We start from the raw sequence: 21,930 nt of genomic DNA, 5'->3' as shown, positions 1-21,930 counted from the left end.
CACCCGTTCATTGACCGTTCGCATGAAGAATGCACCACCAACCACTGAGTTATTATCAGCCATGTATTTCAACGTTTTGCCTAAATACAGAAAAATGTAAGCAGAGCCAAAAAGTTAATATGAAGTTGAATAAAGCTACATGCTGCAATTCCCCATAGTCTTAAATCCAGAAACCTTTTAACAGCTGTGGTGTATTCAACCTAACCCCAACAGGTGAAAAAGATCATTCAGTTCCCCAAACTGTACTAGCACTGATAAGACATCATGGCTCACAGTTACAAAGACACATGTTTTCTGCTGAGCTCTGTTTGGCCTTCTGAGAGAAATTATATAGTCATGAGTAGAACACAAGGAGGACAACAACAAGCTGAGCTTTGCACCTCAGTGTCGTCATCACTCAACACAGCTGATGCTCCTTATTCTGCATTTGCCCAGATACACTGAGAGCTGGAAAAGACTTTTGGATATTTCAGCAACTGTACAACAAAACAGCAGTAAAAAATACTTTTTTTTCTCATAAAATCAAGATAGGATAAGGTTTTTAAACCATGTTTTACAACCAATCAAACTATGATGCAGTGGTCAGCACATATAGTACATAATTATATCCCCAAATAAGTAATCAGTACTATTATGTTTGAAGGATTAAATACTTAGAACATATTTTACTTTCTTAGAGCTTCATGTAATTTCCATGAGGTTTTGTCTTCGCCCTGTACTGAGGTCAAGGTTGAGGACCAAATTTCAACCTCCAAGAGTGAAAACTGTGTCTGCTGAAGAGTAGGGACATTTTTGTGGACCGACCAACCGACAGAGTGAGCTAAAAACTTGTCTAATAAGTGAATAAACTTGTCTTACTTGCTCTGAATACAAACTACACCTGAAACTGATTATAATGTCAAAATGTACACGTGTTATTATTCTTAAACCAAATAATTGTACAACCAGACATTTTGACATAATGATGGTGCTACATGAAAGGTCAGAGGATAAAATGCTATACAATTCCTCTTCTGGGGATAGTAAGTAAGACTGAACAAAATGCCAAGCCAATAGTTCTATATCTATCTAATAATTTTAACTTAAAAAAAAATGTTAACCTCCTGACGGCACTCCACGAAACAACCACCAAAAAAAGTGTTCACATAGGTATGTGTGCAGCATGAAAATGTGTTGTGAAAATATGGCTGCCTCTTCATGCTGTTTTTCCCCGCTGTCTCTCTCTCTGCCCACTGAGTTGTTCTAACCAGTTCTAACTGAGGACACAACAGTACCCAGTCCAACAAGACAGGAGACCAAGACGAGTACCAGACTCAAAAGTGTGATCTTGAGCCTGGACTTCAGAAAGAGACAGAGACTCGACTCAAATACTAGAAAGAACCAGTCCAGAGAAAATGTTTAACTTAGGATGAGCCCAAAATTGAATACAATATTAGACTACGTTGGAAATATGCTTTTTTGTTGAACCAGATTTATGCGCAAACAAAGACATGTTGCCAAGACATTTAACTCTGAACCAACAATGTCAACCAGCTTGTGGTGCTGAGGCAAAAGTCAACCTCTTCATAGAATACTTTGTCTGGGGGCCATGTATGTCTGAACACGATTTAATGGTAATCCACAAAATAGTCTTGGAGGTGTTTCAGTCTGGACAAAAGTGCTGGACCAATTGACCCACCGTCAAACTAACACTACAATTCCTAAAGCCATGAAACCAGCATGGCCGAAGCATGTGTAAAATAGGAGAAGGCATCACTGTAAAGAGCAACAAACAGCGGCATATGATGATGTGTGTTAAAACACCCAAACCCAGTGTGTCCTGACTGGTTACTGATTAAAATGATGAATCTCATTTAAATCGTCATACCCTGTATCTCCTTCCATGTTCCTTACTGGTATCTCACTGAAAACTTTCTGCTGAAGCCAAATGTTTTGTGGATATCTTTTTTTTTATTTGTATATAATCATCTGTTCAGCAGTCCAGAGAGCAGAGTCACTAATATCAATATGACATGGTTTTGCACCTTTTGCTGTTCATCAGCCAGATTTAGGAAAAATGATCCTGCCTGTATTTAATAAGTTGAAACTGCAAACAAATTGTGGAATTGTGGGCCTAATGCATTTCTCTTATTCTTTATTTTTTATTTTTTCCTAATATACTGAAAACATTTTCCTTCACATGTTGTGTTTGCTTGTTTTGTCTTTGTTTATAAGAGCTTGGTCACAGTGTGGCAGAACATCTCCAGAGAGTTATTTACTCAGAAATAATGGGATAGATTCAACAAGCAAGGAGTTGATCATTTATTTGGTATGCGTGGAGATAACGGACAACATAGGATACAGCAAAGGCTACTCAACAGGTCTGCAGTCAAATATAATTTGATTGAGTCGAGATCAAGTCCAAGACCAAGTCCAGTCGAGTCCAGACGGTTAGCTGCTGTTAATCTAACTAGTAAATTAAGTATTTTTTATCTGACAATTTAAAGGTCAAATCATTCAAGAAATATGGAAAGGGAAGCTTATGTATTCATTTTCACAATTTGATTCTATTAAAATGTAGATTGTCCAGTACAAGCAGCTCCCCTGGCTCAAGGACTCCTCAGTGCTAGTAATAAGAGAACAACCTTACAGGTTCAAGCTAAGCTAAATAATAAGGAGATACATTCATTTCCATGGCAGTCATAGTTTTAAGTTGTCAATTGGAATCAATCTAAAGTTTTGTTCTCATAAAAGTCGCAGAGTATTTCAATCCATGCAAAAACATTTCATCCCTGAGGCCATAAATGAGAGGACTCAGACATCTTGGAGCAAGATAAAAAGTTATGTAATTAAAGTACCTGACATTAATGTATAACATTATTATTATTATGGTGATGGGGGCCCTCTGTAGACACGGTTTGTTTTTCTCCATGTGGATTTAGATTCCAAGCAGAGTGCTGATGCTAATGAGCCGATCATCCCTATTCTCTTATGGCAAAAGGAACTCCTGTGCAACTCATTAAAGGTGACAGTTAATTGGTTCATTAATTATTTAAACTATCCTCTGTATATTTTAGTTTTTTACTTCTTGGAAAACTATGTACGTATCTTTCAGCTTCTAAAACCAAGACCAAAACAACACATTGTCTAACCAAGACTAACACCTTTGACCTCATTACATATACAACTGGTATGTGGATCCAGTGTATACATTGAGATCCATTTGAGATCCGGGTACTTAAGTACTTACATGTCAACACTGGTTAAAACTAAACCCATGTAAATCGTCATACCCCATCTGCTAAAGGCCAAAAGCTTTGTGCATGTATTTACTTTTTTATATAATCTGTTCATATCATCCGTTAAGCAGTCCAGAGCAGAGAGTATATTAATATGCCACAGTGTGGTAAAATGTAAAAATGGTCCTGCCTGCATTTTAATAAGTTTAAACTGCAAAAAAATGTGTGGGCCTAATTATTAATTTCTCATACCTTCTTTCTCCTAATATACCGGAAATGATTCCCTTCACATGTTGAGCTTGGTCACAGTGTAACAGAACATTTCAAGAGAGTAATTTGCTGAGGGATAATGAGATAGATTCAACAAGCAAGGAGATTATCATTTATTTGGTACGTAAAGATAACAGACAACATGTGATACAGGAAAGGATGTCAAAACTTATATGATTGAGTCCAAGTCAAGACCAAGTCCAGTCGAGTCCCAACGGTCAGCTGCTGTTAATCTAACTAGTAAATAAATTACCTTTTATCTGACAATTTAAACAAGCTAAGCTAAATCATTTCAATTAAGGAGATACATTAATTTCAATGACAGTCATAATTAAGTTGTCAATTGGAATCAATCTAAAGCTTTCTTCTCATAAAAGTCGCAGAGAGTATTTCAGTGCATGTAAAAACATTTCATCCCTGAGGCCATAAATGAGAGGACTTAGACATCTTGGAGCAAGATAAAAAGTTATGTAATTAAAGTACCTGACATTAATGTATAACATGAAATTAATCTGAAGTACAGCAGCTCCTATGAAGGGACACCACAGCTGGATGAGACAGAGCAGCAGCTGGAAACCATGAAGAATTACTGTTCTGAGACCTTTCCATGCTGACTTTTTATTCTCTCCCGATGCAGCTAATGCCACTTTCATTATTTTAACATAGAAGAAAATAATGGCAATAAACATCATCAAGAAGTAAAACTGACTGACAGCTGACAAAAGATCACCCTGCCATCTATGAAAAATGAAAATCTCCAGAGTACAACCCCTGTTGTGTGTGTAAAAGCTAAGAGAGACAGATGCAAAGACGGTGGAGAGAAACACAATACAGGATACAGAGCTGAGGCCGTGAATGATGAGGATACAGTGCATAGTGTTGCGTCTGGAGCACAGTTCTCCGTGGCGCAGCGGCATGCAAATGGCCACATAACGCTCCAGGGTCATTGCTGTCAAAGTAACTGGGGTGGCAAACATGCACATAGACAAAACAACATATATTATAATGCACAACCATATTCGTATGGTCAACTGAAAATAGGCAAAGATGAGCAAAACATTTGATAGAATCAAGATCAGACAATCAGACAGTAATGTATTAGCAAATAAGACGTAGCGCATGGTTGTGTAGAAGAATTCCTTCATAAAAAAGGTTGTAAGCAGCAAAAGGTTGATCCAGAGGAAAACTGCAATAATAACCTGAACTAAAATCACCTGTTCATCGACCTTTCGCATTAAGAATGCACCACCAACCACTGAGTTATTATCAGCCATGTATTTCAACGTTTTGCCTAAATACAGAAAGATGCAAGCGGGATCCAAAAAGTTCATATGAAGTTGAATAAAGCTACATGCTGCAATTCCCCATAGTTTTAAATCCAGAAACCTTTTAACAGATGTGGTGTATTCAACCTAACCTCAGCAGGTGAAAAAGATCATTCAGTTCTCCAAACTGTTCTAGAACTGATAAGACATCATGGCTCACAGTTACAAAGACACATGTTTTCTGCTGAGCTCTGTTTGGTCTTCTGAGAGAAATTATATAGTCATGAGTAGAACACAAGGAGGACAAAAACAAGGTGAGCTTTGCACCTCAGTGTCGTCATCATTCAACACAGCTGATGTTCCTCATTCTGCTTTTCAACCAGATACACTGACTGTTTGAAAAGAGTTTTGGATAGTTATCAGTTTTTGGGTTGCTTTAATTCAATTTCAGCAACTGTGCAACAAAACATGAGTTGAAAATACTTATTTCTCATAAAATCGAGACAGGATAAGGTTTTTAAACCCTGTTTTACAACCAATCAAACTATGATGCAGTGGTCAGCACATATAGTACATAATTATATCCCTAAATAAGTAATAAGTAGTATTATGTTTTAAGGATTAAATACTTAGAACATATTTTACTTTCTTAGAGCTTCATGTAATTTCCATGAGGTTTTGTCTTCGCCCTGTACTGAGGTCAAGGTTGAGGACCAAATTTCAACCTCCAAGAGTGAAAACTGTGTCTGCTGAAGAGTAGGGACATTTTTGTCAACCGACCAACCGACAGAGTGAGCTACAAACTTGTCTAATAAGTTAATAAACTTAATAAGTTAATAAACGTGTTATTATTCTTAAACCAAATCATTTTACAACCAGACATTTTGACATAATGATGGTGCTACATGAAAGGTCAGAGGATAAAATGCTATACAATTCATCTTCTGGGGATAGTAAGTAAGACTGTACAAAATGCCAAGCCAATAGTTCTATATCTATCTAATAATTTTAACTTTAAAAAAAATGTTAACCTCCTGATGGCACTCCACGAAACAATCACCAAAAAAAGTGTTCACATAGGTATGTGTGCAGCATAAAAATGTGTTGTGAAAATATGGCTGCCTCTTCATGCTGTTTTTCCCAGCTGCTTCTCTCTCTCGGCCCACTGAGTTGTTCTAACCAGTTCTAACTGAGGACACAACAGTACCCATTCCTACAAAAGGGGACAAAGACGAGTACCAGACTCAAAAGTTGTCAGGACTGGGCTAGAAGGAGGACTCAGGCGCAGAGTGAGGACAGTAGATCCAAGCTTTTATTTACAGGTTCACACGAATTCCAATAAACGAGTGACAACACAATGGCAACACAATTCACTTGATTCATATCTTTAGGAAAAGGGGAGAGAGAGGGAAGGGAAAAGGGAAAGGGGAGCGGGGATAGGGAAGGGGGCAGACGTACAAACACGACAAAGGAAAACGCTCCAAAAAGGGAGGATACGGGACTACAAAAGATTAACTACTCTGGCTCTGAGGCTAACGCAAGAACGGAAACTCTCCAAAAGGGACACGAGACTACTACAGGAATATCAAATATCGAAAATAGGAAAAACACGAGAACACAAAACGCTCCAACAAGGGAGGAAAATAACAAAGCACTATAAGGCTGAAAACCGAAAACGCTCCCAAAAGAGGAGGACAAAACTATTACGAGAATCTATCTATGAACTGAAATCTTTAACAAACACAAAATCACATAGGACTGTCTTCGACCGGTTTCACTTGGCTTACGTGGAACGTTGGGTGTACGCGGAGGGACCGAGGCAGACGAAGTCGAACAGCTGCGGGTCCGATGACACTGGTGATGGGGAATGGGCCCACGAAGCGGGGCGCCAGTTTCTTGGAGGGAACTTTCAGATGCAAGTCCTTGGCTGAGAGCCAAACTCTATGGCCCGGCTGGTAAACCGGCGCGGGCCGTCTCTTGCGGTCTGCCGCTTTCTTTTATTTTTTTTTTTTTATGGCTGGAGTGCCATGCAAGCCTTTTTTATTTTTATTATGAGAGAGACAGTGTGGAAAGGGGAGATAGAGGGGGAAGACATGCGCGAAAGAGATTGCCGGGCCGGGAGTCAAACCACTGATCTCCGCGTCGAGGCTGAGCCTCCGTACATGGGGTGGCTGCCTTATCCACTGCGCCACCGACCGCCCCGTCTGCCGCTTTCTTGACCCGATCCCCCTGACAAATCAGCACCTGGCGAGCAGCAGTCCAGATGCGGCGACAGCATCTGATCACGGCATGGGCGGAAGGGACTGACACCTCCTGTTCGTCATCTGGAAATACAGGGGGTTGATATCCAAAAACACACTTGAGTTGAGTTGTGAGCATACTCTACCCAGACCAGGTGTTTGCTCCATGTCGAGGGATTCTGGGAGAGCAGGCACCGGAGGCCGGTTTCGAGTTGTTGGTTCAGGCGTTCGGTCTGGCCATTAGCCTCCGGGTGGTAACCTGAGGTCAGGCTAGCCTTGGCATCGATGAGACGACAGAACTCCCTCCAGAACCGGGACACGAACTGGGGCCCCCGGTCTGAGACGATATCTTTGGGGAATCCGTGAACCCTAAAAACATTGTTCATCATGATCTCTGCCATTTCCTTGGCGGAGGGTAATTTTGGCAGCGCGATGAACCTGACCATCTTAGAGAAGCGGTCCACCACGGTGAGGACCGTGGTGTTGCCTTGGGATACCGGGAGCCCTGTGACAAAGTCCATGGATATGTCCGACCACGGTCTGGAGGGGATGGGAAGGGGCTGCAGGAGACCCCTGCGGGACCCGGAGGACGTCTTGTTACGGGCGCAGACCGAACATGCCTTCACATACTCCCGAACCTCCGGTTCCATGGCTGGCCACCAGAACCGCCGGGAGATGGCGAACATCGTTCTCCGAACTCCCGGATGGCATGAAAGCAGTGAGGTGTGGGCCCAGTGAATCACCTGTGGACGCAGCTCAGCGGGAATGAACAACCGGTTCTCTGGGCATCCACTAGGTGATGGGCCCCCCCCCATTTAGCCTGCTTCACCTCTTCTTCTATTTGCCAGGTTACCGCTCCAACCACACGGGAAGGTGGGAGGATGGATTCTGGTTCCCTGGCAACAGGCTCGGGGTCGAATAATCGAGAGAGGACGTCTGGCTTGACGTTCCGGGCCCCGGCCTGTAGGAAAGAGAGAAAGAAAAACGGTTAAAGAACAGCGCCCACCTGGCCTGGCGAGAGTTTAGTCTGTTGGCTTTCTTGATATATTCGAGATTCTTATGATCAGTCCAGACGACGAACGGGTGGTGGGCCCCCTCCAGCCAGTGCCTCCACTCCTCTAGGGCGAGTTTGACTGCTAACAACTCCCGGTTGCCTACGTCATAGTTCTTCTCTGCTTTGGACAGTCGTTTAGACAGGAAGGCGCAGGGGTGCATTTTACCATCCTTTTCCGAACGTTGAGAGAGGATGGCCCTGACCCCTTCATTGGAGGCATCCACCTCGACCACGAACTGACGTTGTGGATCTGGCATGGTGAGAATGGGGGCCGAAGTGAAGCAACGCTTGAGCTCCTGAAAGGCTGTCTCCGCCGCCGTGGACCAATGGAACTGCACCTGGGTGGAAGTAAGAGCATGCAGAGGTGCAGCTATTGCGCTGAAACTTCTGATAAACCGCCTGTAAAAGTTAGCAAACCCCAAGAACTGCTGAACTTTTTTGCGGTTATCAGGTGTGGGCCAGTCCACCACAGCGCTAATTTTAGCCGGGTCCATCTGAACTCTTCCAGGGGCTACGATAAAGCCCAGGAAGGAGACAGTGTCGGCATGGAAAACACTTTTTTCTGTTTTGACATACAGGTGGTTCTCCAATAGTTTTTCGAGAACCCTGGTCACGTGGTCACGATGAGTGTCAATGTCGGGGGAGTAAATCAAAATATCATCAAGATACACATAAACTAATTGGTCTAGGAAGTCTCTTAAGCCCGAACGGCATGACAAGGTACTGGTAATGTCCACTGGGTGTATTGAACCCAGTCTTCCACTCATCCCCCTCTCTCATGCGGACCAGGTGATATGGGTTCCGCAGGTCTAACTTGGTGAACACCTTGGCCTGTTGGACTTGGTCAAAAACCGATGACATGAGAGGGAGAGGGTAGCGATTCTTTACCGTAATGGCGTTGAGTGGGCTGTAGTCTATGCAGGGTCTCAGGGACCCGTCCTTATCCACGAAGAAAACCCTGCCGCTGCTGGAGATGACGAAGGGCGAATAAGGCCAGCCTTCAGTGATGCTGTAATGTACTCGGTCATGGCTCCTTTCTCGGGTCCGGAAACAGAATACAGGCGGCCCTTGGGTATTGTGGACCCGGGGAGCAGGTCAATGGCGCAGTCATAGGGGCGGTGGGGTGGGAGTGACAGAGCCTTGGTCTTACTAAAAACCTCGCGGAGCTGATTGTAGCAGGGAGGAACCGATTTCAGGTCCGGGTATTCGGGTTCTGTGAGGGGGTCGACAGAAAACAGGTTAATCTCAGCAATGTCTTTCTTCTTGGCCGACCCCACGAAACAGTCTTTGTCACAGTCCCTTCCCCATTCCTTTACCTCGCCGGTCCTCCAATCTTCCCGCGGGTTGTGGCGAAACAGCCAGGGTTGTCCCAAAATCAATGTGTGTGAGGTAGAACGGAATAAATATAAGCGAATGTTCTCCTTATGGTTACCAATGTTCATGCGGAGGGGTTCAGTGACGTGAGTGATTGAAAAAATATCCTTCCCATTAAGGGAACGAGCCCTGATGGGCTTAGCCAGAAGTTCGGACCGAATGCCTAACCTCCCCGCTAAACCCCCGTCTATCAGGCTCTCATCTGCTCCGGAGTCAATTAATGCATCAAAGTTCATGGTGATAGGGTGCGTCACCTTAACTTGGGTAAGAATGCGTACTACCGGGCTGGAGGGAGCGACCTGACTCACCCTCGTGAGTAGCTTGACTGGGCAGGTGAGGACGAGGTGGCCCCTCTCCCCGCAGTAGAAACACCTGCCTTCCAGCTGTCTCCTCCGCCTTTCCTCCGGTGTCAGTCGAGCCCGACCCAGCTGCATGGGCTCGCCCTCCACCTCTGTGGGAGGACGGTGATGCTGCTCCAGCGGGGAATGCGGGGGAATCGGCCAGCCCCGTGTCAATGAACCAGGCGCTCTTTCGGTGATCGTGGAAGCACTGCTCCGGTGTTGTCTGAGTTGGCCGAGCCGGTTATCCGTCCGGATGGCGAGTGCGATCAAGGCGTCCAGATCTGAGGGTAAGTCTAGAGGGACGAGCAGATCTTGTATCGGGGCCGCCAGACCCCTGAGAAACACGTCATATAACGCCGTATTGTTCCAGCCGCTCTCCGCTGCGAGGGTGCGGAAGCGGATGGCATAATCACACACGGAGTCCCGGCCCTGCTTTAGACCACTTAGCTCCTGAGCCTTCTCTCGGTCGTCTGTCACCGGGTCGAAAGTTCTTTTCAGCGCCGCCTGGAAGTCCGTGAGGGAGCTACAGATTGGCGAGCCTCTCCCCCACTCGGCGGATGCCCATGCTTTAGCTCTCCCGGACAGATGCGATATCATGAAAGCAATCTTGGAACGATCGGTGGGGAAAGCGTGCAGGTTTAGTTCATAGTGAATTGAACAGTCTATGAGAAAAGTCTTACATAGTCCGGGTTCTCCAGTGTATTGTGCTGGGGGTGCTAACTTACTTCCGGCTCCGACGACCGGTGTGGGCGGAGTTGGCGAGGGAGCCGGTACGGGGGCCGGTGCGGCAGGTTGAGGAGGAATTCCTCCTGCCGAGAGATGCGGGACAGGATCCCCGTCCACTGTCCTTCCTCCGCTGGGTCCATTCTGGCCAGAGTATACTGTCAGGACTGGGCTAGAAGGAGGACTCAGGCGCAGAGTGAGGACAGTAGATCCAGGCTTTTATTTACAGGTTCACACGAATTCCAATAAACGAGTGACAACACAATGGCTATGAAAATTCACTTGATTCCTATCTTTAGGAAAAGGGGAGAGAGAGGGAAGGGAAAAGGGAAAGGGGAGCGGGGATAGGGAAGGTGGCGGACGTACAAACACGACAAAGGAAAACGCTCCGCAGGGGAGGATACAAAACAAAAGGCTAACTAAATGTCTACTCTAACAGAGACTAAATTATAAACTTTAACAAACGAAAAACGCTCCAAAAGGGAGGATACGGGACTACAAAAGATTAACTACTCTGGCTCTGAGGCTAACGCAAGAACGGAAACTCTCCAAAAGGGAGGACACGAGACTACTACAGGAATATCAAATATCGAAAATAGGAAAAACACGAGAACACAAAACGCTACAACAAGGGAGGAAAATAAAGCACTATAAGGCTGAAAACCGAAAACGCTCCCAAAAGAGGAGGACAAAACTATTACGAGAATCTATCTACGAACTAGGAACTGAAAACTTTAACAAACAGAAAATCACTCGTCTAGAGGAATACCTGAAACACTGAAACAACGATGACTTGGACGTGATCGAGAGCTGTGGTCATGGGCTAGATTCAGACGTGGGACGAAATACTCTGGCAACGAGACAGGGGAAGACACAGACTATATAGACATCAGGGAGGGGAGCACAGGTGACAACAATCAGGGATTAGGGATGACGTCAGACTGGAGACACATGAGGAAGGGCAAGTCACCTGAAACGAGAGGAGAGTTACTTTTCAAAATAAAACATACAATTCACAAGACAGAAAACACAAGACAGGACACCCATCACCGCTGTGTGACAAAAGTGTGATCTTGAGCCTGGACTTCAGAAAGAGACAGAGACTCGACTCAAATACTAGAAAGAACCAGTCCAGAGAAAATGTTTAACTTAGGATGAGCCCAAAATTGAATACAATATTAGACTACGTTGGAAATATGCTTTTTTGTTGAACCAGATTTATGCGCAACCAAAGACATGTTGCCCAGACATTTAACTCTGAACCAACAATGTCAACCAGCTTGTGGTGCTGAGGCAAAAGTCAACCTCTTCATAGAATACTTTGTCTGGGGGCCATGTATGTCTGAACACGATTTAATGGTAATCCACAAAATAGTCTTGGAGGTGTTTCAGTCTGGACAAAAGTGCTGGACCAATTGACCCACCGTCAAACTAACACTACAATTCCTAAAGCCATGAAACCAGCATGGCCGAAGCATGTGTAAAATAGGAGAAGGCATCACTGTAAAGAGCAACAAACAGCGGCATATGATGATGTGTGTTAAAACACCCAAACCCAGTGTGTCCTGACTGGTTACTGATTAAAATGATGAATCTCATTTAAATCGTCATACCCTGTATCTCCTTCCATGTTCCTTACTGGTATCTCACTGAAAAATTTCTGCTGAAGCCAAATGTTTTGTGGATATCTTTTTTTTTACTTGTATACAATCATCTGTTCAGCAGTCCAGTTAGCAGAGTCACTAATATCAATATGACATGGTTTTGCACCTTTTGCTATTCATCAGCCAGATTTAGTAAAAATGATCCTGCCTGTATTTAATAAGTTGAAACTGCAAACAAATTGTGGAATTGTGGGCCTAATGCATTTCTCTTATTCTTTATGTTTATTTTTTCCTAATATACTGAAAACATTTTCCTTCACATGTTGTGTTTGCTTGTTTTGTCTTTGTTTATAAGAGCTTGGTCACAGTGTGGCAGAACATTTCCAGAGAGTTATTTACTCAGAAATAATGGGATAGATTCAACAAGCAAGGAGTTTATCATTTATTTGGTATGCGTGGAGATAACGGACAACATAGGATACAGCAAAGGCTACTCAACAGGTCTGCAGTCAAATATAATTTGATTGAGTCGAGATCAAGTCCAAGACCAAGTCCAGTCGAGTCCAGACGGTTAGCTGCTGTTAATCTAACTAGTAAATGAAGTATTTTTTATCTGACAATTTAAAGGTCAAATCATTCAAGAAATATGGAAAGGGAAGCTTATGTATTCATTTTCACAATTTGTTTCTATTAAAATGTAGATTGTCCAGTACAAGCAGCTCCCCTGGCTCAAGGACTCCTCAGTGCTAGTAATAAGAGAACAACCTTACAGGTTCAAGCTAAGCTAAATAATATGGAGATACATTAATTTCCATGGCAGTCATAGTTTTAAGTTGTCAATTGGAATCAATTTTAAACTTCGTTCTCATAAAAGTCGCAGAGAGTATTTCAATCCATGTAAAAACATTTCATCCCTGAGGCCATAAATGAGAGGACTCAGACATCTTGGAGCAAGATAAAAAGTTATGTAATTAAAGTACCTGACATTAACATATAACATGAAATTAATCTGAAGTACAGCAGCTTCTATGAAGGGACACCACAGCTGGATGAGACAGAGCAGCAGCTGGAAACCATGAAGAATTACTGTTCTGAGACCTTTCCATGTTGACTTTTTATTCTCTCCCGATGCAGCTAAGGCCACTTTCATTATTTTAACATAGGAGAAAACAATAGCAATAAACATCATCAAGAAGTAAAACTGACTGACAGCTGACAAAAGATCACCCTGCCATCTATGAAAAATGAAAATCTCCACAGAACAAACCCTGTTTTGTGTGTAAAAGCTAAGAGAGACAGATGCAAAGACGGTGGAGAGAAACACAATACAGGATACAGAGCTGAGGCCGTGAATGATGAGGATACAGTGCATAGTGTTGCGTCTGGAGCACAGTTCTCCGTGGCGCAGCGGCATGCAAATGGCCACATAACGCTCCAGGGTCATTGCTGTCAAAGTCACTGGGGTGGCAAACATGCACATAGACAAAACAACATATATTATAATGCACAACCATATTCGTATGGTCAACTGAAAATAGTCAAAGATGAGCAAAACATTTGATAGAATCAAGATCAGACAATCAGACAGTAATGTATTTGCAAATAAGACGTAGCGCATGGTTGTGTAGAAGAATTCCTTCATAAAAAAGGTTGTAAGCAGCAAAAGGTTGATGCAGAGAAAAATTGCAATAAAAACCTGAACTAAAATCACCCGTTCATTGACCGTTCCAATGAAGAATGCACCACCAACCACTGAGTTATTATCAGCCATGTATTTCAACGTTTTGCCTAAATACAGAAAGATGTAAGCAGAGCCAAAAAGTTAATATGAAGTTGAATAAAGCTACATGCTGCAATTCCCCATAGTCTTAAATCCAGAAACCTTTTAACAGCTGTGGTGTATTCAACCTAACCACAGCAGGTGAAAAAGATCATTCATTTCTCCAAACTGTTCTAGCACTGATAAGACATCATGGCTCACAGTTACAAAGACACATGTTTTCTGCTGAGCTCTGTTTGGTCTTCTGAGAGAAATTATATAGTCATGAGTAGAACACAAGGAGGACAACAACAAGCTGAGCTTTGCACCTCAGTGTCGTCATCACTCAACACAGCTAATGCTCCTTATTCTGCATTTGCCCAGATACACTGACTGCTGGAAAAGACTTTTGGATATTTCAGCAACTGTGCAACAAAACAGCAGTAAAAAATACTTTTTTTCTCATAAAATCAAGATAGGATAAGGTTTTTAAACCCTGTTTTACAACCAATCAAACTATGATGCAGTGGTCAGCACATATACTACATAATTATATCCCTAAATAAGTAATAAGTACTATTATGTTTTAAGGATTAAATACTTAGAACATATTTTACTTTCTTAGAGCTTCATGTAATTTCCATGAGGTTTTGTCTTCGCCCTGTACTGGGGTCAAGGTTGAGGACCAAATTTCAACCTCCAAGAGTGAAAACTGTGTCTGCTGAAGAGTAGGGACATTTTTGTCAACCGACCAACCGACAGAGTGAGCTACAAACTTGTCTAATAAGTTAATAAACTTGTCTTACTTGTTCTGAATACAAACTACACCTGAAACTGATTATAATGTCAAAATGTACACGTGTTATTATTCTTAAACCAGATCATTGTACAACCAGACATTTTGACATAATGATGGTGCTACATGAAAGATCAGAGGATAAAATGCTATACAATTCATCTTCTGGGGATAGTAAGTAAGACTGTACAAAATGCCAAGCCAATAGTTCTATATCTAATAATTTTAACTTTAAAAAAAATGTTAACCTCCTGATGGCACTCCACGAAACAATCACCAAAAAAAGTGTTCACATAGGTATGTGTGCAGCATAAAAATGTGTTGTGAAAATATGGCTGCCTCTTCATGCTGTTTTTACCAGCTGCCTCTCTCTCTCTCTCGGCCCACTGAGTTGTTCTAACCAGTTCTAACTGAGGACACAACAGTACCCATTCGTACAAAAGGGGACAAAGACGAGTACCAGACTCAAAAGTTGTCAGGACTGGGCTAGAAGGAGGACTCAGGCACAGAGTGAGGACAGTATATCCAAGCTTTTATTTACAGGTTCACACGAATTCCAATAAACGAGTGACAACACAATGGCTATGAAAATTCACTTGATTCCTATCTTTAGGAAAAGGGGAGAGAGAGGGAAGGGAAAGGGGAGCGGGGATAGGGAAGGTGGCGGACGTACAAACACGACAAAGGAAAACGCTCCAAAAGGGAGGATATGGGACTACAAAAGATTAACTACTCTGGCTCTGAGGCTAACGCAAGAACGGAAACTCTCCAAAAGGGACACGAGACTACTACAGGAATATCAAATATCGAAAATAGGAAAAACACGAGAACACAAAACGCTCCAACAAGGGAGGAAAATAACAAAGCACTTTAAGGCTGAAAACCGAAAACGCTCCCAAAAGAGGAGGACAAAACTATTACGAGAATCTATCTACGAACTAGGAACTGAAAACTTTAACAAACACAAAATCACTCGTCTAGAGGAATACCTGAAACACTGAAACAACGATGACTTGGACGTGATCGAGAGCTGTGGTCATGGGCTAGATTCAGACGTGGGACGAAATACTCTGGCAACGAGACAGGGGAAGACACAGACTATATAGACATCAAGGAGGGGCGCACAGGTGACAACAATCAGGGATTAGGGATGACGTCAGACTGGAGACACATGAGGAAGGGCAAATGACCTGAAACGAGAGGAGAGTTACTTTTCAAAATAAAACAAAATTCACAAGACAGAAAACCCAAGACAGGACACCCATCACCGCTGTGTGACAGTACCCCTCCCTCTAGGGCCGACTCCTGACGGCCCAGGCTGTCCCGGATTGTCCCTATGGAAGTCACTGATGAGGGTAGGGTCTACGATGTAGCGAGAAGGAATCCATTGTCTCTCCTCAGGTCCGTACCCCACCCAATCCACAAGGTACTGTCTGCCCCGGCCCCGGTTGCGTACTGCCAACAACTGCTTTACCTTGTAGACCGGACCCCCTTCGATTGTCACGGGGCTGGGACCATAGGACTGTCTTCGACCGGTTTCACCTGGCTTACGTGGAACGTTGGGTGTACGCGGAGGGACCGAGGCAGACGAAGTCGAACAGCTGCGGGTCCGATGACACTGGTGATGGGGAATGGGCCCACAAAGCGGGGCGCCAGTTTCTTGGAGGGAACTTTCAGATGCAAGTCCTTGGCTGAGGGCCACACTCTATGGCCCGGCTGGTAAGCCGGCGCGGGCCGTCTCTTGCGGTCTGCCGCTTTCTTGACCCGATCCCCCTGACAAATCAGCACCTGGCGAGCAGCAGTCCAGATGCGGCGACAGCGTCTGATCACGGCATGGGCGGAAGGGACTGACACCTCCTGTTCGTCATCTGGAAATACAGGGGGTTGATATCCAAAAACACACTTGAGTTGAGTTGTGAGAATACTCTACCCAGACCAGGTGTTTGCTCCATGTCGAGGGATTCTGGGAGAGCAGGCACCGGAGGCCGGTTTCGAGTTGTTGGTTCAGGCGTTCGGTCTGGCCATTAGCCTCCGGGTGGTAACCTGAGGTCAGGCTAGCCTTGGCATCGATGAGACGACAGAACTCCCTCGAGAACCGGGACACGAACTGGGGCCCCCGGTCTGAGACGATATCTTTGGGGAATCTGTGAACCTTAAAAACATTGTTCATCATGATCTCTGCCATTTCCTTGGCGGAGGGTAATTTTGGCAGCGTGATGAACCTGACCATCTTAGAGAAGCGGTCCACCACGGTGAGGACCGTGGTGTTGCCTTGGGATACCGGGAGCCCTGTGACAAAGTCCATGGATATGTCCGACCACGGTCTGGAGGGGATGTGAAGGGGCTGCAGGAGACCCCTGCGGGACCCGGAGGACGTCTTGTTACGGGCGCAGACCGAACATGCCTTCACATACTCCCGAACCTCCGGTTCCATGGCTGGCCACCAGAACCGCCGGGAGATGGCGAACATCGTTCTCCGAACTCCCGGATGGCATGAAAGCAGTGAGGTGTGGGCCCAGTGAATCACCTGTGGACGCAGCTCAGCGGGAATGAACAACCGGTTCTCTGGGCATCCACTAGGTGATGGGCCCCCCCCATTAGCCTGCTTCACCTCTTCTTCTATTTGCCAGGTTACCGCTCCAACCACACGGGAAGGTGGGAGGATGGATTCTGGTTCCCTGGCAACAGGCTCGGGGTCGAATAATCGAGAGAGGACGTCTGGCTTGACGTTCCGGGCCCCGGCCTGTAGGAAAGAGAGAAAGAAAAACGGTTAAAGAACAGCGCCCACCTGGCCTGGCGAGAGTTTAGTCTCTTGGCTTTCTTGATATATTCGAGATTCTTATGATCAGTCCAGACGACGAACGGGTGGTGGGCCCCCTCCAGCCAGTGCCTCCACTCCTCTAGGGCGAGTTTGACTGCTAACAACTCCCGGTTGCCTACGTCATAGTTCTTCTCTGCTTTGGACAGTCGTTTAGACAGCAGGCGCAGGGGTGCATTTTACCATCCTTTTCCGAACGTTGAGAGAGGATGGCCCCGACCCCTTCATTGGAGGCATCCACCTCGACCACGAACTGACGTTGTGGATCTGGCATGGTGAGAATGGGGGCCGAAGTGAAGCAACGCTTGAGCTCCTGAAAGGCTGCCGCCGTGGACCAATGGAACTGCACCTGGGTGGAAGTAAGAGCATGCAGAGGTGCAGCTATTGCGCTGAAACTTCTGATAAACCGCCTGTAAAAGTTAGCAAACCCCAAGAACTGCTGAACTTTTTTGCGGTTATCAGGTGTGGGCCAGTCCACCACAGCGCTAATTTTAGCCGGGTCCATCTGAACTCTTCCAGGGGCTACGATAAAGCCCAGGAAGGAGACAGTGTCGGCATGGAAAACACTTTTTTCTGTTTTGACATACAGGTGGTTCTCCAATAGTTTTTCGAGAACCCTGGTCACGTGGTCACGATGAGTGTCAATGTCGGGGGAGTAAATCAAAATATCATCAAGATACACATAAACTAATTGGTCTAGGAAGTCTCTTAAGCCCGAACGGCATGACAAGGTACTGGTAATGTCCACTGGGTGTATTGAACCCAGTCTTCCACTCATCCCCCTCTCTCATGCGGACCAGGTGATATGCGTTCCGCAGGTCTAACTTGTTGAACACCTTGGCCTGTTGGACTTGGTCAAAAATTCTTTACCGTAATGGCGTTGAGTGGGCTGTAGTCTATGCAGGGTCTCAGGGACCTGTCCTTCTTATCCACGAAGAAAAACCCTGCCGCTGCTGGAGATGACGAAGGGCGAATAAGGCCAGCCTTCAGTGATGCTGTAATGTACTCGGTCATGGCTCCTTTCTCGGGTCCGGAAAAAGAATACAGGCGGCCCTTGGGTATTGTGGACCCGGGGAGCAGGTCAATGGCGCAGTCATAGGGGCGGTGGGGTGGGAGTGACAGAGCCTTGGTCTTACTAAAAACCTCGCGGAGCTGATGGTAGCAGGGAGGAACCGATTTCAGGTCCGGGTATTCGGGTTCTGTGAGGGGGTCGACAGAAAACAGGTTAATCTCAGCAATGTCTTTCTTCTTGGCCGACCCCACGAAACAGTCTTTGTCAGAGTCCCTTCCCCATTCCTTTACCTCGCCGGTCCTCCAATCTACCCGCGGGTTGTGGCGAAACAGCCAGGGTTGTCCCAAAATCAATGTGTGTGAGGTAGAACGGAATAACTAAAAGCGAATGTTCTCCTTATGGTTACCAATGTTCATGCGGAGGGGTTCAGTGACGTGAGTGATTGAAAAAATATCCTTTCCATTAAGGGAACGAGCCCTGATGGGCTTAGCCAGAAGTTCGGACCGAATGCCTAACCTCCCCCCAAACCCCCGTCTATCAGGCTCTCATCTGCTCCGGAGTCAATTAATGCATCACAGTTCATGGTGATAGGGTGCGTTACCTTAACTTGGGTAAGAATGCGTACTACCGGGCTGGAGGGAGCGAACTGACTCACCCTCGTGGGTAGCTTGACTGGGCAGGTGAGGACGAGGTGGCCCCTCTCCCCGCAGTAGAAACACCTGCCTTCCAGCTGTGTCCTCCGCCTTTCCTCAGGTGTCAGTCGAGCCCGACCCAGCTGCATGGGCTCGCCCTCCCCCTCTGTGGGAGGACGGTGATGCTGCTCCAGCGGGGAATGCGGGGGAATCGGCCAGCCCCGTGTCGATGAACCAGGCGCTCTTTCGGTGATCGTGGAAGCGCTGCTCCGGTGTCGTCTGAGTTGGCTGAGCCGGTTATCCGTCCGGATGGCGAGTGCGATCAAGGCGTCCAGATCTGAGGGTAAGTCTAGAGGGACGAGCAGATCTTGTATCGGGGCCGCCAGACCCCTGAGAAACACGTCATATAACGCTGTATTGTTCCAGCCGCTCTCCGCTGCGAGGGTGCGGAAGCGGATGGCATAATCACACACGGAGTCCCGGCCCTGCTTTAGACCACTTAGCTCCTGAGCCTTCTCTCGGTCGTCAGTCACCGTGTCGAAAGTTCTTTTCAGCGCCGCCTGGAAGTCCGTGAGGGAGCTACAGATTGGCGAGCCTCTCCCCCACTCGGCGGATGCCCATGCTTTAGCTCTCCCGGACAGATGCGATATCATGAAAGCAATCTTGGAACGATCGGTGGGGAAAGCGTGCAGGTTTAGTTCATAGTGAATTGAACAGTCTATGAGAAAAGTCTTACATAGTTCGGGTTCTCCAGTGTATTGTGCTGGGGGCGCTAACTTACTTCCGGCTCCGACGACCGGTGTGGGCGGAGTTGGCGTGGGAGCCGGTATGGGGGCCGGTGCGGCAGGTTGAGGAGTCCGCGCAAGTAGCTCCTATAACGAGGAAGTGAGCTGCCCCATATGCGCCGCCATGGCCGACTGGAATTCCTCCTGCCGAGAGATGCGGGACAGGATCCCCGTCCACTGTCCTTCCTCCGCTGGGTCCATTTTGGCCAGAGTATACTGTCAGGACTGGGCTAGAAGGAGGACTCAGGCGCAGAGTGAGGACAGTAGATCCAAGCTTTTATTTACAGGTTCACACGAATTCCAATAAACGAGTGACAACACAATGGCTATGAAAATTCACTTGATTCCTATCTTTAGGAAAAGGGGAGAGAGAGGGAAGGGAAAAGGGAAAGGGGAGCGGGGATAGGGAAGGTGGCGGACGTACAAACACGACAAAGGAAAACGCTCCGCAGGGGAGGATACAAAACAAAAGGCTAACTAAATGTCTACTACTCTAACAGAGACTAAATTATAAACTTTAACAAACGAGAAACGCTCCAAAAGGGAGGATACGGGACTACAAAAGATTAACTACTCTGGCTCTGAGGCTAACGCAAGAACGGAAACTCTCCAAAAGGGAGGACACGAGACTACTACAGGAATATCAAATATCGAAAATAGGAAAAACACGAGAACACAAATCGCTCCAACAAGGGAGGAAAATAACAAAGCACTATAAGGCTGAAAACCGAAAACGCTCCCAAAAGAGGAGGACAAAACTATTACGAGAATCTATCTATGAACTAGGAACTGAAAACTTTAACAAACAGAAAATCACTCGTCTAGAGGAATACCTGAAACACTGAAACAACGAAGACTTGGACGTGATCGAGAGCTGTGGTCATGGGCTAGATTCAGACGTGGGACGAAATACTCTGGCAATGAGACAGGGGAAGACAGACTATATAGACATCAGGGAGGGGAGCACAGGTGACAACAATCAGGGATTAGGGATGACGTCAGACTGGAGACACATGAGGAAGGGCAAGTCACCTGAAACGAGAGGAGAGTTACTTTTCAAAATAAAACATACAATTCACAAGACAGAAAACACAAGACAGGACACCCATCACCGCTGTGTGACAAAAGTGTGATCTTGAGCCTGGACTTCAGAAAGAGACAGAGACTCGACTCAAATACTAGAAAGAACCAGTCCAGAGAAAATGTTTAATTTAGGATGAGCCCAAAATTAAATACAATATTAGACTACGTTGGAAATATGCTTTTTTGTTGAACCAGATTTATGCGCAAACAAAGACATGTTGCCAAGACATTTAACTCTGAACCAACAATGTCAACCAGCTTGTGGTGCTGAGGCAAAAGTCAACCTCTTCATAGAATACTTTGTCTGGGGGCCATGTATGTCTGAACACGATTTAATGGTAATCCACAAAATAGTCTTGGAGGTGTTTCAGTCTGGACAAAAGTGCTGGACCAATTGACCCACCGTCAAACTAACACTACAATTCCTAAAGCCATGAAACCAGCACGGCCGAAGCATGTGTAAAATAGGAGAAGGCATCACTGTAAAGAGCAACAAACAGCGGCATATGATGATGTGTGTTAAAACACCCAAACCCAGTGTGTCCTGACTGGTTACTGATTAAAATGATGAATCTCATTTAAATCGTCATACCCTGTATCTCCTTCCATGTTCCTTACTGGTATCTCACTGAAAACTTTCTGCTGAAGCCAAATGTTTTGTGGATATCTTTTTTTTTATTTGTATATAATCATCTGTTCAGCAGTCCAGAGAGCAGAGTCACTAATATCAATATGACATGGTTTTGCACCTTTTGCTGTTCATCAGCCAGATTTAGGAAAACTGATCCTGCCTGTATTTAATAAGTTGAAACTGCAAACAAATTGTGGAATTGTGGGCCTAATGCATTTCTCTTATTCTTTATGTTTATTTTTTCCTAATATACTGAAAACATTTTCCTTCACATGTTGTGTTTGCTTGTTTTGTCTTTGTTTATAAGAGCTTGGTCACAGTGTGG

The 21,930-nt window shown here is 45.3% G+C and overlaps 2 pseudogenes across 2 annotated transcripts; both read right to left on the bottom strand.

The window, feature by feature from the left end:
* Positions 1-3,856: 3,856 nt before the first annotated feature.
* Positions 3,857-4,470, bottom strand: LOC311019707 (odorant receptor 131-2 pseudogene; annotated as a pseudogene). The gene has a single exon. The product of its transcript is annotated as an odorant receptor 131-2 pseudogene (transcript).
* An 8,484-nt stretch (positions 4,471-12,954) lies between these two features.
* LOC311019706 (odorant receptor 131-2 pseudogene) lies at positions 12,955-13,860 on the bottom strand (annotated as a pseudogene). Its single transcript has one exon. The product of its transcript is annotated as an odorant receptor 131-2 pseudogene (transcript).
* Positions 13,861-21,930: the final 8,070 nt, after the last annotated feature.

The sequence above is a fragment of the Eutrigla gurnardus genome (assembly GCF_963514095.1).
Source record: "Eutrigla gurnardus genome assembly, chromosome: 10".
Lineage (NCBI taxonomy): Eukaryota > Metazoa > Chordata > Actinopteri > Perciformes > Triglidae > Eutrigla > Eutrigla gurnardus.
This window is presented reverse-complemented; position numbering and strand designations above follow the sequence as displayed.